The following is a 21,696-nucleotide window of genomic DNA, read 5'->3' as shown; positions in this document are numbered from 1 at the left end:
ATGAGGATGTCGACAATGGTATTTCACAATTAGAGGTAGGCAAAGAGTCTTTTGCTCGTGAGAGATACATTCAAAAAAAGGCAAAGACTATGGTATGGATTGAAGAGAACATCCAGAGGTGTGGATGCCATGTGCATGTATCCGTTGCACGACACCTGTGGTGTTAGATGGACTTGGGCAATCAGTGCAAACAAAATATTCCTGACACAAGATGGAAAGAGAGGAGCTTTTCAGATGTGGGTCATATAAGGGTGTAGAGGATTAGTTGCTAAGTGTCATTGGTAATGGAAGGATGATGTTAAACAATTTTTTGGGAGAACATAGTTGGTGGGCCAATGAAATTTTCCGGCAGTGTTGGGCTATGCAAGTTGGGCCTTATTGTTGAGTGAAGGATTGTTTTGTGTTGGCCTTTGTTTAAATGAGACAGTAGCCCAAGTGGAACTTATTATGCGGATCCAGTACCAAAGAACAATTTAACATGAGTAAGAATCATGGTGTTGAAAAACCGTCGAAACGGCAGAGAACCGGCCGGTTGGGCCGGACCGGTAACTGGCCGGTTCGGATAAAACGACGCCGTTTTTTAATTTGTTAAAAAAACTGATCCAGGTCATTCCCAACCCCCCCCTCGTGACCCCAACACCTCCTTTTCCCCAATCATTCATTTATTCATGTACTGGAGAACGCAGAATCAAAGAATCCCTAGCCGCCTAGCCCTCCGCCTAGCCCTCCATCGTCGCCGCCTAACCCAGGTCATCAACGTCGCCACCGTCCCAGGTCCTCAGCACCGCCGCTTCTTCCTCCATCATCGCCGCCTAACCCAGGTCCTCCATCGTCACTGCCTAACCCAGTAACTCTGCAGGTCGTCTTCGGCTCTTCATCTTCACTGGCTTCTCAGGACGGACCCAGGTTATTGGCTTCTCGTCTTCATCTTCACTGAGGGTTTGGTCCTCTTCTTCAATTTTTTTTCTATTTTTCTTCAAGTCTGCTTCGGTCTTACTTTGCATTTTGGTTCTGAAATTTGGTTCTTCAATTCTTCTTCTTCGGTCTTCGGTCTTGGTTTGAAGTTTGATTCTGTCTTGTATTTGCAAATTTGTATGTATGGTTCTGAATGCTCTGTTACTCTGTGAAAATTTGTATGTATGGTTGCTAATGGTGGAAACTTACTCTATTAGGCAGAATTCACTCTGTGAGGTTGCTAACGGTAGAAACTTAGCTAATGGTGGAAATTTGTATATTGTTGAATGCTGTAGGTAGAATTTAAATGTCTCTGAAGTACTTGAATTATTGAATTTGAATGTCTCTGAAGTCTGAAGTAGTGATTTGTGATTTTGAATATCTCTGATTACTTGATTCTTGATTTGTGTTTTGAATCTGAATTTTGTGATAAATGATAACTGATTTGTTCTGTTGTTGTTGCCATTTTTTTTCTCATTAAACTCGTAAGCATTGAACTGTGTTGTTTTCCCTCAAATTAATTTTGGTTCATGTGATTTAATTGGTGTTTAGGGTACAAAGTGAATAGCTGTTTTTAATTGGATTTGCAAGGTGATTTTTGGTTGACTTCTTATTTAATTTGGAAATAGTGTTTATGATTGGGTTTATCTGGTTTTCATTCTTTTTGAATTTCGCAATAATGTGATTACTTTTTGCTATTTTGTAGTGTTTATTGAAATTTTGTACATTTTCAATGCATATTTGTACATTTTCATTGCTAAACTCTTCAACTATGGATTGTATTATATGCTGCTAGATTTGAACTCATTAAAGTTCCCTGAATTTAAGTTCTCCTTTGGAGGCATATATTCAATTACCAGTGGAATGATAAACAATCCTACATCACTTGGTAAACATGCATCTGCCTCTACTTAATTCAATATAAATAGTGAATTTATTTAATTTTTTTAATTCTTTACAAATTCTTTTGTACTATAAGTGATTTATACATATCATAGTAAAATAAAAAATAACATTGGTTAGAATTATTTATTGAAAATGTGCAAACTTAAGTCATGAAAGTTGTTTGTATAATGTGAGATCTCAATGAATAAGTAGCTTTGCATTGTATTCAATGATTATTTGAACCATCAGTGTTGTCTTCTTATATATTTTTATGCTATTAATTCATCTCTACATGTTGGATCTATAGTACTTGATTTTGGTGTGTTATGATTGTTATGCAGGTGAATTTGAATATGGCAATAGTCAACTTGAAAGATGTGTTGTACACACGGAATGACGATGGTGTTGATTACGGCGATGTTGCTTCTCTCACCGACGACGACATATTAAGAAAGGTATTTCCAACGGAGGAAGATGCATATGATTTCTATTAGAAGTTGGGGAGGTTTCATGGTTTTGGAATTCGTAAGGGGAATATGTTTAAGGATGGAGGTGGGAACCTAATTAGGCAAAGATTTTTTGCAATAGAGAAGGGGTCAGACATAGAAAACATTACAATCGGGTGGATAGGAGGAGGCCTCACAAGCCGGAGACAAGGACAAACCGTGAGGCGAGGATGTCCATATACCTTGACAGGAGCAATAACATCTGGAGGGTGAAGAAGGTTATCACGAAGCACAACCATGCGCTCACACATCATGGCATGGTTCACCTAATTCCAAATTTTCGGTCCATGACAGAAGCGGCAAAAGCTCAAATAAATGGGATGCAAGGGTGCGGAATCTCGACCTCGAAGACGATGCAGTACCTGGCCGGTGGGTATTCTCTAGTTGGTTTCCTGAAGAAGGATGCCTATAACTACGTTGACAGGAGTAGGCGTGCTAGAATAGCCGACGGGGATGCGAACTCGGCTATAGTGTACCTGGAGGGAAAAGTTGATACTGACCCGATGTCTATGCCGCGGTATAATGTGATTGCGGATGACATGCTAGCGAATTTACTCTGGGCAGACGGTGGAAGCAGGATTGACTACCAGTACTTTGACGATGTTCTTGCATTCGACTCAACATATAAGAAGAACAAGTATAATAGGCCGCTGGTTATTTTTTCTGGCTATAATAACCACAAGCAAACTTGTATATTTGAGTTTGGGTTGGTGTTAGATGAGAGCATCGCTTCGTATACATGGCTGTTGGAGAATTTTTTGGAGGTCATGTGCAACAAGGTGCCATTGGTTGTTGTGACTGACGGAGATGATTCAATCTGGGAGGCTGTTCGAAAAGTTTTTTCGGATGCAACCCATCAACTTTGTGCATGGCACATTGAGAAGAATGTTACATCTAACATCAAGGATGTGGCTTTACGCCAGCTATTCAATAGGTGGCTGTATGCAAACATGGGGTTCGAGGACTTTGAGACCGAGTGGGCCGAAGCATCGGCTGAGTATGGATTGAATGACACCTTGTGGGGGAACCAGGTGTACAGGAAGAGGGAGATGTAGGCCAACGCATTAACATCGTGGTGAAGAAGTTTCTTCAATCAAAGCACACAATGCTGGAACTTGTCCAAAACCTTGAGCTGCTTCTTTGGGAGTTTAGGAATAACGAGTTACTATCTCAGTTCAGGTCGATCTATGGTGACCCTGTGTTGACGACCTCGTTGGACTCCTTGGAACAGTTTGCCGCTAGAGCGTATACCCGAACAGTTTTCAATGATGTGAAGAAGGAACTCGAAGCCGTTGCTTCTGTTAACTTTGTGGGGGTTCGGTGGTCGCTTACCACCAAAGTGTACACAGTAGATGAATTTGGGCATCCTGGCCGGCCTATTGTGGTCTTATGTGACAAGAATATGGGAAGGTTGCAGTGTGACTGTTACTTTTGGACACACATGGTTACCCATGTAAGCATATGTTCTTCGTCATGAAGCACGAGCATGTGATGGAGGTCCTGAAGCATTTGATGTTGAAGCGATGGACGAAAGATGCAAAACATGTTGGCGAGTATGTGGAGAAAAAATATGATGCTGGTGACCGGGAGTTTTTGCTTCGTCATGGGGCATTGCATTCCGTGTCTCTTTGGTTGTTTTTTCTTGGGGCACAACAATTCAGTCTATTCACAGAGGCGATGAAGGGGCTACAGGAGCTACGTGCTAAACTGGAGGAGATGTTCTCCAAAAAGGGCGACGGCAACGGTGACGGCAACGGTGACGTCACAGCTGCCAAACTCCGTGATCCTGATGTTGTGCGAACCAAGGGTGCACCTAGGGTGCGAAAACAAAAACAAAACATGAGGAAGTGTGCGCATGTAAGTTGCCGGGTCATACCAAACGAACATGTCCTGTCCGCAGCACAAAAAATAAGGTAAAAAGGACCCGTACCACGGGAATGGATGTTGGCGATGCTCACGTTGGTGCCGCATGTACCGGCGGGCAGACCACGAAAATTAAACTAGTAATATTGGATATATGTTAGTTATGGATTATGTTTACACAATACTTACTGTATATGTGGATGTTTTACGGTAGTTAACATATGTTTATCACCTTTACTTTAACTCGTATATGTATAAAAAATCAAATAATGTTAAATAGGTTGTTATCTTTAAAAAAAAAAGAAACTTTTGCGATTAATTTTTTATTCCAAATAAATAAAAAGAATAAAATAATAATAATAATAATTATTATTATTATTATTATTATTATTATTATTATTATTATTATTATTATGGGATATAATAAAGTATACTTGTTAATTAAGTTAAAGTATCCTAACATTTGTTCTCTTTGGTTTATACACACATGTGCAATTGATAATTATTTTAAAATAGACCTACTTATTAAAAAATAATATCAATTTTTTTTAAGCTTACAGTATATTTTTTAATATGATTAAAGATCAGCAAATAACATTTGTCAAACTAATTTTTTTAATTTTTTGAACTTATTTGCTGTATTAATATCATGTATTTAATACAAAATTCGCCAGATTTAACAGTGTAATAAAATTTTATAGGATAAACAAAAAAGTTCTTCACATATTATTAATTAACATATATTTAACATTAGCTTCGAATTACAAATAAAAGATCAATTAAATTGTGACTCCTGTTTTGAATAATTTATGCCATAAATTCTCCAATTTTATTTTTTCAATTCAATTAAATGCCAAACCATTTGTCATCGTAATAATTCAGGAGCATTAGTTTCATACTTTCATTTTATGTGTTCAGTCGTTCAATTGTTTTTTTGATAAACCATTTTTTTAATAAAAAATACTTTCATATATTTAATTAACTATAGAAGTGTTTGAATATAATTTGTAAAACACATATTTTATTAAAAAGTAATTATTCATATCAACATAGTTAATGTGATATTAAGAAAATCTTTAGAATTAGTTTTTCAAAAGAAAATATTCCTTTTAAACAACTTATATTTTTTAATTGAGTGATCTTTTCTATTTATATAATAAAATAGAACAAATTATTGGCTTCTTAAAATTACTTAAAAATAGCCTTTTAATTCATTTACATCCTAAAAAGCATGATCGATAATTCGATATAGCTAAAACAATAAAAAACCTAACGTAAAAATGGAATGGATATTTTATATCGAGCTCTAATAACTTGAAATTTTTTTTATGCCTTTAGTGGGTTTAGGGTTTAGGGTTTAGGGTTTAGCTTCTCTGTTTGAATGCTCGTGAATCATTTTTGGTGAACCTAGTCTTTTTTTCTGTAACCTCTTTAAATTCTATTAGACATCCAAACTCAACCCAATCATAAAAAATAGTCTATATTCATTTTTTCGGCCCATCACCCAAAAAACATAAATTACATCATTAAATTAATCACCTATCTTTGTCTCGATAATCTCACCTGAAATGCATTCTAAAAGACTGTATCCGACTGCTTGTGTCAACTATTCTATCTGTTGAACAATCTCAATGTTGCTAGTCCCCTTTGCACGCGTCAAAACCATGTCAAGTCCACATAAGATTCAGACGTATCGATATCAACTGCCCATACCATAGAATTTGCCCCAAAAAAATATCGAACTTCGTGATAGATAAAAACATCAACAACTACAAGCAAACTTGGGTAAGTATATATTACAGTTTCATAACGCTTAATATATAAGTTAAGTTAAGTTTAGAGTTAAGTTAAGTTTACAGTTTCATAACGCTATTTGTCGTTATTTTATTTGTGTAATTTTTACATGTGTAATTTTTTTCAATACGTAATGTGTTTTTTTTTTATCTTGTTATGCTTAATTAGGTAATATTTTAAAATTTATTTTTATTAGTGTGTTATATCTTTTAAATATGGTATATAATTATTAATTTTATAATTTTTTATTTTTTATTTTAATTAAATTTTTATAATTTAATTAAAATTATTTAAAATAATTAAAAATAATTTAAATTTAAATTAAATGAAATCAAATATTAGAGTAACAAATTTTACGTTAAATTTTAAACAAATTTTATGATATATAATTTTATAAATATTTATGTAACATCTTATAAAATTTAAAATAAAATAAAATTAATACTAAATATTGAAAACACTGTTAGCTGACGTTTATTTATTTGAAACCCTCTAACGCGAAAGTTTATGAAACATCGTTCACTTCCTTTATCCATGGCGGATTTCAAGGAATTTCCTTGACCACATTCTTAAATTTGCATATACTTTTTTTTTTTCTAATATGTTAGCACTATTTTATTTTAAAATACTTAAACGATTCGTAATGCAATGTCGTCATATGAAATTGGAGCATGCATATAGGAATTAGCTAGGTAATTTATTATTAGAATTTAACTAACATCAATTTTAAGAGTACATAATAAATTTATTATTAATAAAAAATTTTATTTTATAATTTTAACATATCTTTAAAATGCATAATAAATAAACTCTTATAGTCTTATTATTATTTGAAAAACAATTGGTTGTTTTTCTTTAAACGATGGTTGTTTTTCTTTAAGATAGGTCTATGAATGATTGATTATATTCCCCCACCGCCCTCACCCTCGCCCTTTCTATTGACAACTGTACAATTTTTAATGAATAGAAACTTAGATTAGGGAAATTTTTACTTCAATCATGATTATATAATTAAGGAGCTATTTTCTATGACTGCATTTATTTTTGAGAAAACGATAAGATAAGATACTAAAAATAATACACAAAAATTAGAGATATAAAATTATGTTTTTATATTTTGTTTGATAATAAATTAGAATAAATTATAAAAATTTAATTTATTCTCATTTTATTTATTTAAAAAATTTGAAAAAAATATAACAACAAAAAATTATAATTATAAAAAAAATAAAAAAATAAATTATATCTCTTGTTAATATTTTTGTATCTTTTTTATTAAAATAAATATAAAATACACTAATTTAATATCTTTAAATATAATATTTCTATTTATATTTCATTTATTAAACATAATTTTATATTTTTTGTGTCCTATATCTTGTCTCTAAAAACAAAAGCAACGTATATTTGATGGAAGACATTAGTCTGAACCACTTCCCCTGAACGACACGCATGTTAACGACAGAGGAAAGGAGTAAAGGACTTTAACTTTGCTTGATTGGTCTAATAATTAGTCAACCCCATAAAGTTTTTGGATTTTTTATTTAATTAAATAAATATTTTATTTATACCTAATTTATGGAGTATTTACTAGTTTTTTTTTTTTTTTTTTGGAGTAAGAGTATTTACTAGTTTAAAGATGTATGTCACATTTTGAATACATTGGACATAGGAAAAATAAGCCCATATTCCATATACAACACTTCTGATATCTGACGGTTCAAAAACTAATATCTCGGATGCATCCCACTACAAAAAAAAAAAAAAAATGATTATTACGACAATTTTTTTTGGTAATTATAATGATTTTTACTACTATTATATCTACAAACGGCATTTCAAAAAACACCGTAATTTAAAGCATTATTCTAAAAATTATGACAGTTTTTCAAAAACTTTCACAATTTCCATTATTAAATCGACAATCTTTTAAACATTTAAAACTACATTTAAAACTGTTATTATATTTAAATAAAATAGCAATTTTCTAAATAATTAAAATAACAGTTATAAATCACCGTTTTTATCGAATTAAATTAGCATATTATTGTATAAAATAGAGAATATAAATTGCCATTTTTTAAGATAAAGTAGCATTTTATATTGTTTAAAATGGCAACGGTCATTTTTAACAAAAAATAACATTTTTAAATTGTTTAAAATGATAATTTTAACTGTAGCTATTATAGAGTTAAAATGATAATTTTTTTCTTGTTTAAAATAATAATTAAAACCATCAGTTTTACTAGATTAAAATAATAATTTTTTTTATTTAAAATGGCAATTGAAACTGTTGTTGTGAAGCATCAAAGCAACAATTTTTTGTTTAAACTTTAAAAATAACAAAAATCATAAACCATAAACAAAATATTAGGTATAACGATTTTTAAGTCATGCATAGTCATAAAGAATCAAAAGTTATAACTCATAACTCAAACATAATATAGTTTTTCAATATTAAAAATCAAAAGTCATAAATCCTAAAGAAATTATCAAATACAACATTTTTTAATTATAAATATTTTAACATATACTTATTAATACATAAAATTAGAGAAGATCAAAAAGCAATAAGGGAGGAGCAACAAAGACAAGAAAGAGACATAGAAGAGTTCAAGGACATCATTGATTCCTCAAGAAGGAAATGCCACCATCACTAAGGTGGACTCATTCCTTGTTCTTAAATTCTCTGTTTTTCATTTTCTCTATGTTAAGTGCTTATCTATGTTTGTGTCTTATTACATGATAATTAGTAGTTAGTAACATTGTCTTAAAGTTATGAATGTCCTATGAATCCATCACCTCTCTTAAAATGAAAAATGTTTTAATTCAAAAGAACAAGAAGTACATGAGTTTCGAATTTATCCTTGAACTTAGTTTAATTATATTGATGTGGTGACAATGCTTCTTGTTTTCTGAATGAATGCTTGAACAGTGCATATGTCTTTTGAAGTTGTTGTTTAAGAATGTTAAATATGTTGGCTCTTGAAAGAATGATGATAAGGAGACATGTTATTTGATAATCTGAAAAATCATAAAAATGATTCTTGAAGCAAGAAAAAGCAGCAAAGAACAAAGCTTGCAGAGAAAAAAAAATAGCAAAAAAAATAGAAAAAAAAAAAGAGAAAAAGCAAGCAGAAAAAGCCAAAAGCTCTTAAAACTAAGAGGCAAGAGCAAAAAGCCAATAACGCTTAAAACCAAAAGGCAATGGTAACAAAAAGGATCCCAAGGCTTTGAGCATCAGTGGATAGGAGGGCCTAAAGGAATACAATCCTGGCCTAAGCGGCTAAACCAAGCTGTCCCTAACCATGTGCTTGTGGCGTGAAGGTGTCAAGTGAAAACTTGAGACTGAGCGGTTAAAGTCAAGGTCCAAAGCAAAAAAAAAAAAAAGAGTGTGCTTAAGAATCCTGGACACCTCTAATTGGGGACTTTAGCAAAGCTGAGTCACAATCTGAAAAGGTTCACCCAATTATGTGTCTGTGGCATTTATGTATCTGGTGGTAATACTGGAAAACAAAGTGCTTAGGGCCACGGCCAAGACTCATAAAATAGATGTGTTCAAGAATCATCATACTGAACTAGGAGAATCAATAACACTATTATTCTGTAAACCCTAGTAACTAGTTTAGTATAAATAGGACTTTTTACTATTGTATTAGACATCTTTTGATCATTTTTAGATCTCTAGACCTCCATGGGAGGCTGGCCACTCGGCCATGCTTACCCTCTATTCACTTATGTATTTTCAACGGTAGAGTTTCTACACTCCATAGATTAAGGTGTGGAGCTCTACTGTTCCTCATGAATTAATGCAAAGTACTACTGTTTTTCTATTCAATTCAACTTATTCCGCTTCTAAGATATTCATTCGCACTTCAACCTGAATGTGATGAACGTGACAATCATCATCATTCCCTATAGACGCGTGCCTGACAACCACTTCCGTTCTACCTTAGATTGAATGAGTATCTCTTGGATCTCTTAATCAGAATCTTCGTGGTATAAGCTAGATTGATGGCGGCATTCATGAGAGTCCGGAAAGTCTAAACCTTGTCTTTGGTATTCCGAGTAGGACTCTGGGATTGAATGACTGTGACGAACTTCAAACTCACAAGTGCTGGGCGTAGTGACAGACGCAAAAGGAGGGTGAATCCTATTCCAGTATGATCGAGAACCTCAGATGATTAGCCGTGCTGTGACAGAGCATTTGGACCATTTTCACAAGAGGATGTGATGCAACCATTGACAAGGGTGATGCCTCCAGACGATTAGCCATGCAGTGACAGCGCATCGGACCATTTTCCAGAGAGGATAAAAAGTAGCCATTGACAACGGTGATGTCCTTACATAAAGCCAGCCATGGAAAGGAGTATGATTGATTGGATAAAGACAGCAGGAAAGCAGAGGTTCAAAGGAACGAAAGCATCTCTATGCGCTTATCTGAAATTCTCACCAATGATTTACATAAGTATTTCTGTCCTTATTTTATTATTTATGTTCGAAAACTCCATAACTATTTCATATCCGCCTGACTGAGATTTACAAGGTGACCATAGCTTGCTTCATACCGACAATCTCCGTGGGATCGACCCTTACTCACGTAAGGTTTATTACTTGGACGACCCAGTGCACTTGCTGGTTAGTTGCATCGAAGTTGTGAATGAAAAACAATTTATTAAGACGTGCGTACAGAGTTTTTTGACGCCGTTGCCTGAGATCACAATTTCGTGCACTAAGTTTTTGGCGCCGTTGCCGGGGATTGTTCGAGTTTGGACAACTGACGGTTCATCTTGTTGCTCAGATTAGGTAATTTTTTTTTGTTTTTTTTTCAAAAATTTTTCAAAAATCTTTCAAAAAAAATTTCTCCTTTGTTTTCGAAAAAAATTTAAAAAAAAAAAAAGAAAAATGTTTTCAAAAAAATATATTTTTCTTCAGAATTTTTAAGAATGAATTCTAGTATTTCATGAAGCATGTTGAAGCCTGGCTGGCTGTAAAGCCATGTCTAATTCTTTTGGATAGGGAATGTCAGGCGTGTCATGTCTGAGTTACATACTAAAGCTTGGCTGGCTATTAAGCCATGCCTGACCCTTTGATTGGAGCTTTAGACTAAAGAGCATAAGATTCCTGGAATTCATATTAAAAATTTTGGAGTCCTTATTTTTCTTTTTCAAAATGATTTTCGAAAAAATTAAAAGAAAATACAAAAAAATCATAAAATCATAAAAATCAAAAATATTTCATGTTTCTTGTTTGAGTCTTGAGTTAAGTTGTAAGTTTGGTGTCAATTGCATATTCATATTTTTCGAAAAAAATCATGCATTCATAGTATTCTTCATGATCTTCAAGTTGTTCTTGGTAAGTCTTCTTGTTTGATCTTGATGTTTTCTTGTTTTGTGTCTTTTCTTGTTTTTCATGTGCATTTTTGCATTCATAGTGTCTGAACATGAAAGATTTCTAAGTTTGGTGTCTTGCATGTTTTCTTTGCATTAAAAATTTTCAAAAATATGTTCTTGATGTTCATCAAGATCTTCATAGTGTTCTTGGTGTTCATCTTGACATTCATAGCATTCTTGCATGCATTCATTGTTTTGATCCAAAATTTTCATGCATTGCATCATTTTCATGTTTTTTCTCTCATCATTAAAAATTCAAAAATAAAAAAAAAAATATCTTCCCCTTTTTCTCTCTTAAAATTTCGAAAATTAGATTTGACTTTTTCAAAATTTTTTAAAATCTAGTTGTTTTTATGAGTCAAATCAAATTTTCAATTTAAAAATCTTATCTTTTTCAAAATCTTTTTCAAAAATCAAATCTTTTTTTATTTTTTTAGTTATTTTCGAAAATTTTAAAAATACTTTTCAAAAATCTTTTTCTTATCTTTACCACATAATTTTCGAAAATAACATCATCAATTAATGTTTTGATTCAAAAATTTCAAATTTGTTACTTGCTTGTTAAGAAAGATTCAAACTTTAAGTTCTAGAATCATATCTTGTGATTTCTTGTGAATCAAGTCATTAATTGTGATTTTAAAAATCAAATCTTTTTCAAAACTAATTTCAATCATATCTTTTCAAAAATATCTCTTTATCTTATCTTTTTCAAAATTTGATTTTAAAATATCCTTTCTAACTTCTTATCCTCTTATCTCTTCAAAATTGATTTTCAAATTTGTTTCAACTAACTAACTAACTTTTTGTTTGTTTCTTATCTTTTTCAAAACTACCTAACTAACTCCCTCTCTCTCTAATTTTCGAAAATATCTTCCCTCTTTTTCAAAATTTCTTTTTAATTAACTAATTATTTTAACTTCTGATTTCAAAATTTAAAAACATTACTAACCTTTTTCAAAAGCTATTTTCAAAAACCACTAACTCTTTTTCAAAAATTATTTTCGAAAATTCACTTCCCCCTCTCATCTTCTTCTATTTGTTTATTTATTTACTAACATCTCTTCCTCACTCACCAAAAATCCGAACCACCTCTCTCTCTCTGAGTTCAGATTTTCTTTTCTTCTTTTCTTCTATTCACACAGGGACCTCTATACTGTGGTAAAAAGGATCCCTATTATTATTAATATTATTATTTTTCTGTCCCTCTTTTTCATATGAGCAGGATCAAAGACAAGAATATTCTTGTTGAAGCAGATCCAAAACCTGAAAGGACTCTGAAAAGGAAACTAAGAGAAGCTAAAATACAACAGTCCAGAGACAACCTTTCAGAAATTTTCGAACAAGAAGAGGAGATGGCAGCCGAAAATAATAATAATTCAAGGAGAATGCTTGGTGACTTTACTGCACCTAATTCCAATTTACATGAAAGAAGCATCTCCATTCCTGCCATTGGAGCAAACAATTTTGAGCTGAAACCTCAATTAGTTTCTCTGATGCAGCAGAACTGCAAGTTTCATGGGCTTCCATCTGAAGATCCTTTTCAGTTCTTAACTGAATTCTTGCAGATATGTGATACTGTTAAGACTAATGGAGTAGATCCTGAAGTCTACAGGCTCATGCTTTTCCCTTTTGCTGTAAGAGACAGAGCTAGAGTATGGTTGGACTCTCAACCTAAGGATAGCCTGAACTCTTGGGATAAGCTGGTCAAGGCTTTCTTAGCCAAGTTCTTTCCTCCTCAAAAGCTGAGTAAGCTTAGAGTGGATGTTCAGACCTTCAGACAGAAAGAAGGTGAATCCCTCTATGAAGCTTGGGAGAGATACAAAGGACTGACCAAAAAGTTTCCTTCTGACATGCTTTCAGAATGGACCATCCTGGATATATTCTATGATGGTCTGTCTGAATTAGCTAAGATGTCATTGGATACTTCTGCAGGTGGATCCATTCACCTAAAGAAAACGCCTGCAGAAGCTCAAGAACTCATTGACATGGTTGCTAATAACCAGTTCATGTACACTTCTGAAAGGAATTCTGTGAATAATGGGACGCTTATGAAGAAGGGAGTTCTTGAAATTGATACTCTGAATGCTATATTGGCTCAGAATAAAATATTGACTCAGCAAGTCAATATGATTTCTCAGAGTCTGAATGGAATGCAAGCTGCATCCAACAGTACTCAAGAGGCATCTTCTGAAGAAGAAGCTTATGATCCTGAAAACCCTGCAATAGCAGAGGTAAATTATATGGGTGAACCTTATGGAAACACATATAATCCATCATGGAGAAATCACCCAAATCTCTCATGGAAGGATCAACAAAAGCCTCAACAAAGCTTTAATAATGGTGGAAGAAATAGGTTTAACAATAGTAAACCTTTTCCATCATCCACTCAGCAACAGACAGAGAATTCTGAGCAGAATTCATCTAGCTTAGATAATTTAGTCTCTGATCTATCTAAGACCACTGTGAGTTTCATGAATGAAACAAGATCCTCCATTATAAATTTGGAAGCACAAGTGGGCCAGCTGAGTAAAAGGATCACTAAAATCCCTCCTAGTACTCTCCCAAGCAATACAGAAGAAAATCCAAAAGGAGAGTGCAAGGCCATTGACATAACCACCATGGCCGAACCTGTAAGGGAGGTTGAGGACGTGAATCTCAGTGAGGAAGACCTCCTAGGACGTTCAGTGATCAATAAGGAGTTTCCCTTTGAGGAACCAAAGGAATCTGAGACTCATCTAGAGACCATAGAGATTCCATTGAACCTCCTTATGCCATTCATGAGCTTTGATGAGTATTCCTCTTCTGAAGAAAAAGAGGATGTTACTGAAGAGCAAACTGCCAAGTTTCTTGGTGCAATCATGAAGCTGAATGCCAAATTATTTGGTATTGAGACTTGGGAAGATGAACCTCCCTTGTTCACCAATGAACTAAGTGATCTGGATCAACTGAAATTGCCTCAGAAGAAACAGGATCCTGGAAAGTTCGTAATACCTTGTACCATAGGCAACATGATCTTTGAAAAGGCTCTGTGTGACCTTGGTTCAGGGATAAACCTCATGCCCCTCTCTGTAATAGAGAAACTGGGAATCTATGGGGTACAAGCTACTAAAATCTCATTAGAGATTGCAGACAATTCAAGAAAACAGGCTTATGGACAAGTAGAGGACGTGTTAGTAAAGGCTGAAGGCCTTTACATCCCTGCTGATTTCATAATCCTTGATACTGGGAAGGATGAGGATGAATCCATCATCCTTGGAAGACCTTTCCTAGCCACAGCAAGAGCTGTGATTGATGTTGACAGAGGTGAATTAGTCCTTCAATTGAATAAGGACTCCCTTGTGTTTACAACTCAAGGTTACCCTTCTGTAAACATGGAGAAGAGGCACAGTAAGCTTCTCTCAAAACAGAGTCAACCAGAGCCCCCACAGTCAAACTCTAAGTTTGGTGTTGGGAGGCCACAACCAAACTCTAAGTTTAGTGTTGGGAAGTCTCAACAATGCTCTGAACATCTGTGAGGCTCCATGAGAGCCCACTGTCAAGCTATTGACATTAAAGAAGCGCTTGTTGGGAGGCAACCCAATTTTTATTTATCTAATTCTATTTTTCTTGTTCTTTCATGTTTTATTAGGTCCATGATCATGTGGAGTCACAAAATAAATATAAAAATTGAAAACGGAATCAAAAACAGCAGAAGAAAAATCACACCCTGGAGGAAGACCTTACTGGCGTTTAAACGCCAGTAAGAAGCATCTGGCTGGCGTTCAACGCTAGAACAGAGCATGGTTCTGGCGCTGAATACCCAAAATGGGCAGCATCTGGGTGTTTGGACGCCAGAATTGCACCCTGGAGAAGAGCTGGCGCTGAACGCCCAGAACAAGCACCAATCTGGCGCTGAACGCCCAGAGTTGTGTGCAAGGGCATTTTGCATGCCTAATTTGGTGCAAGGTTGTAAATCCTTGAACACCTCAGGATCTGTGGACCCCACAGGATCCCCACCTACCTCCACTCACTTCTTCTCACCCCTCTTTCACACAATCCTATAAACACTCTTCTCCAAAATTCTTCACCAATCACCTCAATCTCTCTTCCCTATCACCACTCACATCCATCCACTCTTCCCCATAAACCTACCTCATAAACACCTCCTACCTTCAAAATTCAAAATCTATTTCCCACCCAAACCCACCCTATATGGCCGAAACCTTACCCCCCTCCCTTCCCTATATATAGCCCTCCATTCCTCCTCATTTTCACACAACACAACCCTCTCTTCCCCTTCTTGGCCGAAACACATCTCTCTCCCTCTTCTCTATTTCTTCTTCTTCTTCATCCCTTCTTTCTTCTCTTGCTCGAGGGCAAGCAAAACTCTAAGTTTGGTGTGGTAAAAGCATAAGCTTTTTGTTTTTCCATTACCATTGATGGCACCCAAGACCGGAGAATCCTCTAGAAAAGGGAAAGGGAAGACAAAAGCTTCCACCTCTGAGTCATGGGAGATGGAAAGATTCATCTCCAAAGCTCATCAAGACCACTTCTATGATGTTGTGGTCAAGAAGAAGGTGATCCCCGAGGTCCCTTTCAAGCTCAAGAAGAATGAGTATCCGGAGATCCGACATGAAATCCAAAGAAGAGGTTGGGAAGTTCTAACAAACCCCATCCAACAAGCCGGCATCCTAATGGTTCAAGAGTTCTATGCCAATGCATGGATCACTAGGAACCATGATCAAAGTAAGAACTCAAACCCAAAGAATTATATTACAATGGTTCGGGGGAAATACTTAGATTTTAGTCCGGAAAATGTGAGGTTGGCGTTTAACTTGCCTATGATGCAAGGAGATGCACGCCCCTACACTAGAAGGGTCAACTTTAATCAAAGGTTGGACCAAGTCCTCATGGACATATGTGTGGAAGGAGCTCAATGGAAGATTGACTCCAAAGGCAAGCCGGTTCAATTAAGAAGACTGGACCTCAAGCCTGTGGCTAGAGGATGGTTGGAGTTCATCCAACGCTCCATCATCCCCACTAGCAACCGATCTGAAGTTACTGTGGATCGGGCCATCATGATTCACAGCATCATGATTGGAGAGGAAGTAGAAGTTCATGAAGTTATCTCCCTTGAATTCTACAAAATAGCCGAAAAGCCCTCTCCTGGGGCAAGGCTAGCTTTTCCTCATCTTATTTGTCATCTATGTTACTCAGCTGGAGCTTTCATAGAAATAGACATTCCCATTGAGGAAGAGAAGCCCATCACTAAGAAAAGGATGGAGCAAGCAAGAGAGCCCATTCATGGATCTCAAGAGACGCATGAAGCTCATCACCATGAGATCCCGGAGATGCCTCAAATGCATTTTCCTCCACAAAATTATTGAGAGCAAATCAACACCTCCCTAGGAGAATTAAGTTCCAACATGGGACAACTAAGGGTGGAACATCAAGAGCACTCCATCATCCTTCATGAAATTAGAGAAGATCAAAAAGCAATAAGGGAGGCGCAACAAAGACAAGGAAGAGACATAGAAGAGCTCAAGGACATCATTGGTTCCTCAAGAAGGAAATGCCACCATCACTAAGGTGGACTCATTCCTTGTTCTTAAATTCTCTGTTTTTCATTTTCTCTATGTTAAGTGCTTATCTATGTTTGTGTCTTATTACATAATCATTAGTAGTTAGTAACATTGTCTTAAAGTTATGAATGTCCTATGAATCCATCACCTCTCTTAAAATGAAAAATGTTTTAATTCAAAAGAACAAGAAGTACATGAGTTTCGAATTTATCCTTGAACTTAGTTTAATTATATTGATGTGGTGACAATGCTTCTTGTTTTCTGAATGAATTCTTGAACAGTGCATATGTCTTTTGAAGTTGTTGTTTAAGAATGTTAAATATGTTGGCTCTTGAAAGAATGATGATAAGGAGACATGTTATTTGATAATCTGAAAAATCATAAAAATGATTCTTGAAGCAAGAAAAAGCAGCAAAGAACAAAGCTTGCAGAGAAAAAAAAATAGCGAAAAAAATAGAAAAAAAAAAGAGAAAAAGCAAGCAGAAAAAACCAAAAGCTCTTAAAACCAAGAGGCAAGAGCAAAAAGCCAATAACTCTTAAAACCAAAAGGCAATGGTAACAAAAAGGATCCCAAGGCTTTGAGCATCAGTGGATAGGAGGGCCTAAAGGAATACAATCCTGGCCTAAGTGGCTAAACCAAGCTGTCCCTAACCATGTGCTTGTGGCGTGAAGGTGTCAAATGAAAACTTGAGACTGAGCGGTTAAAGTCAAGGTCCAAAGCAAAAAAAAAAAGAGTGTGCTTAAGAACCCTGGACACCTCTAATTGGGGACTTTAGCAAAGCTGAGTCACAATCTGAAAAGGTTCACCCAATTATGTGTCTGTGGCATTTATGTATCCGGTGGTAATACTGGAAAACAAAGTGCTTAGGGCCACGGCCAAGACTCATAAAACAGATGTGTTCAAGAATCATCATACTGAACTAGAAGAATCAATAACACTATCTGAACTCTGAGTTTCTATAGATGCCAATCATTCTGAACCTCAATGGATAAAGTGAGATGCCAAAACTATTCAAGAGGCAGAAAGCTACAAGTCCCGCTCATCTGATTGGATCTATGTTTCATTGATAGTTTGGAATTTATAGTATATTCTCTTCTTTTTATCCTATTTGATTTTCAGTTGCTTGGGGACAAGCAACAATTTAAGTTTGGTGTTGTGATGAGCGGATAATTTATACGCTTTTTGGCATTGTTTTTAGCATGTTTTTAGTAGAATCTAGTTACTTTTAGGGATGTTTTCATTATTTTTTATGTTAAATTCACATTTCTGGACTTTACTATGAGTTTGTGTGTTTTTCTGTGATTTCAGATATTTTCGGGCTGAAATTGAGGGACTTGAGCAAAAATCAGATTCAGAGGTAGAAGAAGGACTCCGGATGTTGTTGGATTCTGACCTCCCTGCACTCAAAGTGAATTTTCTGGAGCTACAGAACTCAAAAGGACGCGCTTTCAACTTCGTTGAAAAGTAGACATCCAGGGCTTTCCAGCAATATATAATAGTCCATACTTTAGCCAAGTTTAGAAGACGTAAAAGGGCGTTGAACGCCAGTTCTACGCTGCTGTCTGGAGTTAAACGCCAGAAACACGTCACAAACCAGAGTTGAACGCCAGAATTACGTTACAACCTGGCGTTCAACTCCAGAAAGAGCCTCTGAACGTGTAACATTCAAGCTCAGCCCAAGCACACACCAAGTGGGCCCCGAAAGTGGATTTATGCATCAATTACTTACTTCTGTAAACCCTAGTAACTAGTTTAGTATAAATAGGACTTTTTACTATTGTATTAGACATCTTTTGATCATTTTTAGATCTCTAGACCTTCATGGGAGGCTGGCCACTTGGCCATGCTTACCCTCTATTCACTTATGTATTTTCAACGGCAGAGTTTCTACACTCCATAGATTAAGGTGTGGAGCTCTGCTGTTCCTCATGAATTAATGCAAAGTACTACTGTTTTTCTATTCAATTCAACTTATTCCGCTTCTAAGATATTCATTCGCACTTCAACCTGAATGTGATGAACGTGACAATCATCATCATTCCCTATGGACGCGTGCCTGACAACCACTTCCGTTCTACCTTAGATTGAATGAGTATCTCTTGGATCTCTTAATCAGAATCTTCGTGGTATAAGCTAGATTGATGGCGGCATTCATGAGAGTCCGGAAAGTCTAAACCTTGTCTGTGGTATTCTGAGTAGGACTCTGGGATTGAATGACTGTGACGAACTTCAAACTCACAAGTGCTGGGCGTAGTGACAGACACAAAAGGAGGGTGAATCCTATTCCAGTATGATCGAGAACCTCAGATGATTAGCCGTGCTGTGACAGAGCATTTGGACCATTTTCACAAGAGGATGGGATGCAACCATTGACAAGGGTGATGCCTCCAGACGATTAGCCATGCAGTGACAGCGCATCGGACCATTTTCCAGAGAGGATAAAAAGTAGCCATTGACAACGGTGATGTCCTTACATAAAGCCAGCCATGGAAAGGAGTATGATTGATTGGATAAAAACAGCAGGAAAGCAGAGGCTCAGAGGAACGAAAGCATCTCTATGCGCTTATCTGAAATTCTCACCAATGATTTACATAAGTATTTCTATCCTTATTTTATTATTTATGTTCGAAAACTCCATAACTATTTCATATCCGCCTGACTGAGATTTACAAGGTGACCATAGCTTGCTTCATACCGACAATCTCCGTGGGATCGACCCTTACTCACGTAAGGTTTATTACTTGGACGACCCAGTGCACTTGCTGGTTAGTTGCATCGAAGTTGTGAATGAAAAACAATTTATTAAGACGTGCGTACAGAGTTTTTTGACGCCGTTGCCTGAGATCACAATTTCGTGCACTAAGTTTTTGGCGCCGTTGCCGAGGATTATTTGAGTTTGGACAACTGACGGTTCATCTTGATGCTCAGATTAGGTAATTTTCTTTTTGTTTTCTTTTCAAAAATCTTTCAAAAAAATTTTCTCCTTTGTTTTCGAAAAAAATTAAAAAAAAAAAATGTTTTCAAAAAAAGATATTTTTCTTCAGAATTTTTAAGAATGAATTCTAGTGTTTCATGAAGCATGTTGAAGCCTGGCTGGCTGTAAAGCCATGTCTAATTCTTTTGGATAGGGAATGTCATGCGTGTCATGTCTGAGTTACATACTAAAGCTTGGCTGGCTATTAAGCCATGCCTGACCCTTTGATTGGAGCTTTAGACTAAAGAGCATAAGATTCCTAGAATTCATATTAAAAATTTTGGAGTCCTTATTTTTCTTTTTCAAAATGATTTTCGAAAAAATTAAAAGAAAATACAAAAAAATCATAAAATCATAAAAATCAAAAATATTTCATGTTTCTTGTTTGAGTCTTGAGTTAAGTTGTAAGTTTGGTGTCAATTGCATATTCATATTTTTCGAAAAAAATCATGCATTCATAGTATTCTTCATGATCTTCAAGTTGTTCTTGGTAAGTCTTCTTGTTTGATCTTGATGTTTTCTTGTTTTGTGTCTTTTCTTGTTTTTCATGTGCATTTTTGCATTCATAGTGTCTGAAAATGAAAGATTTCTAAGTTTGGTGTCTTGCATGTTTTCTTTGCATTAAAAATTTTCAAAAATATGTTCTTGATGTTCATCATGATCTTCATAGTGTTCTTTGTGTTCATCTTGACATTCATAGCATTCTTGCATGCATTCATTGTTTTGATCCAAAATTTTCATGCATTGCATCATTTTCATGTTTTTTCTCTCTCATCATTAAAAATTCAAAAATAAAAAAAAATATCTTCCCCTTTTTCTCTCTTAAAATTTCGAAAATTAGATTTGACTTTTTCAAAAATTTTTAAAATCTAGTTGTTTTTATGAGTCAAATCAAATTTTCAATTTAAAAATCTTATCTTTTTCAAAATCTTTTTCAAAAATCAAATCTTTTTTTATTTTTTTAGTTATTTTCGAAAATTTTAAAAATATTTTTCAAAAATCTTTTTCTTATCTTTACCACATAATTTTCGAAAATAACATCATCAATTAATGTTTTGATTCAAAAATTTCAAATTTGTTACTTGCTTGTTAAGAAAGATTCAAACTTTAAGTTCTAGAATCATATCTTGTGATTTCTTGTGAATCAAGTCATTAATTGTGATTTTAAAAATCAAATCTTTTTCAAAACTAATTTCAATCATATCTTTTCAAAAATATCTCTTTATCTTATCTTTTTCAAAATTTGATTTTAAAATATCCTTTCTAACTTCTTATCCTCTTATCTCTTCAAAATTGATTTTCAAATTTGTTTCAACTAACTAACTAACTTTTTGTTTGTTTCTTATCTTTTTCAAAACTACCTAACTAACTCCCTCTCTCTCTAATTTTCGAAAATATCTTTCCTCTTTTTCAAAATTTCTTTTTAATTAACTAATTATTTTAACTTCTGATTTCAAAATTTAAAAACATTACTAACCTTTTTTAAAAGCTATTTTCAAAAACCACTAACTCTTTTTCGAAAATTATTTTCGAAAATTCACTTCCCCCTCTCATCTTCTTCTATTTGTTTATTTATTTACTAACATCTCTTCCTCACTCACCAAAAATCCGAACCCCCTCTCTCTCTCTGAGTTCAGATTTTCTCTTCTTCTTTTCTTCTATTCACACAGGGACCTCTATACTGTGGTAAAAAGGATCCCTATTATTATTATTATTATTATTATTTTTCTGTCCCTCTTTTTCATATGAGCAGGAGCAAAGACAA

General features: G+C 34.7%; 1 non-coding gene and 1 pseudogene across 1 annotated transcript; one reads left to right on the top strand and one right to left on the bottom strand.

The window, feature by feature from the left end:
* Positions 1–491: 491 nt before the first annotated feature.
* The window catches only part of LOC110270020 (protein FAR1-RELATED SEQUENCE 5-like), a 30,315-nt pseudogene continuing 9,110 nt past the window's right edge, over positions 492–21,696 (top strand).
* On the bottom strand, positions 13,144–13,251 carry LOC148576659 (small nucleolar RNA R71). Its single transcript, XR_015903079.1, has one exon. It is a non-coding gene; the product is annotated as a small nucleolar RNA R71 (small nucleolar RNA).

The sequence above is a fragment of the Arachis ipaensis genome, chromosome B1 (assembly GCF_059453495.1).
Source record: "Arachis ipaensis isolate K30076 ecotype BB chromosome B1, ASM5945349v1, whole genome shotgun sequence".
Taxonomy (NCBI): Eukaryota; Viridiplantae; Streptophyta; class Magnoliopsida; order Fabales; family Fabaceae; genus Arachis; species Arachis ipaensis.
This window is presented reverse-complemented; position numbering and strand designations above follow the sequence as displayed.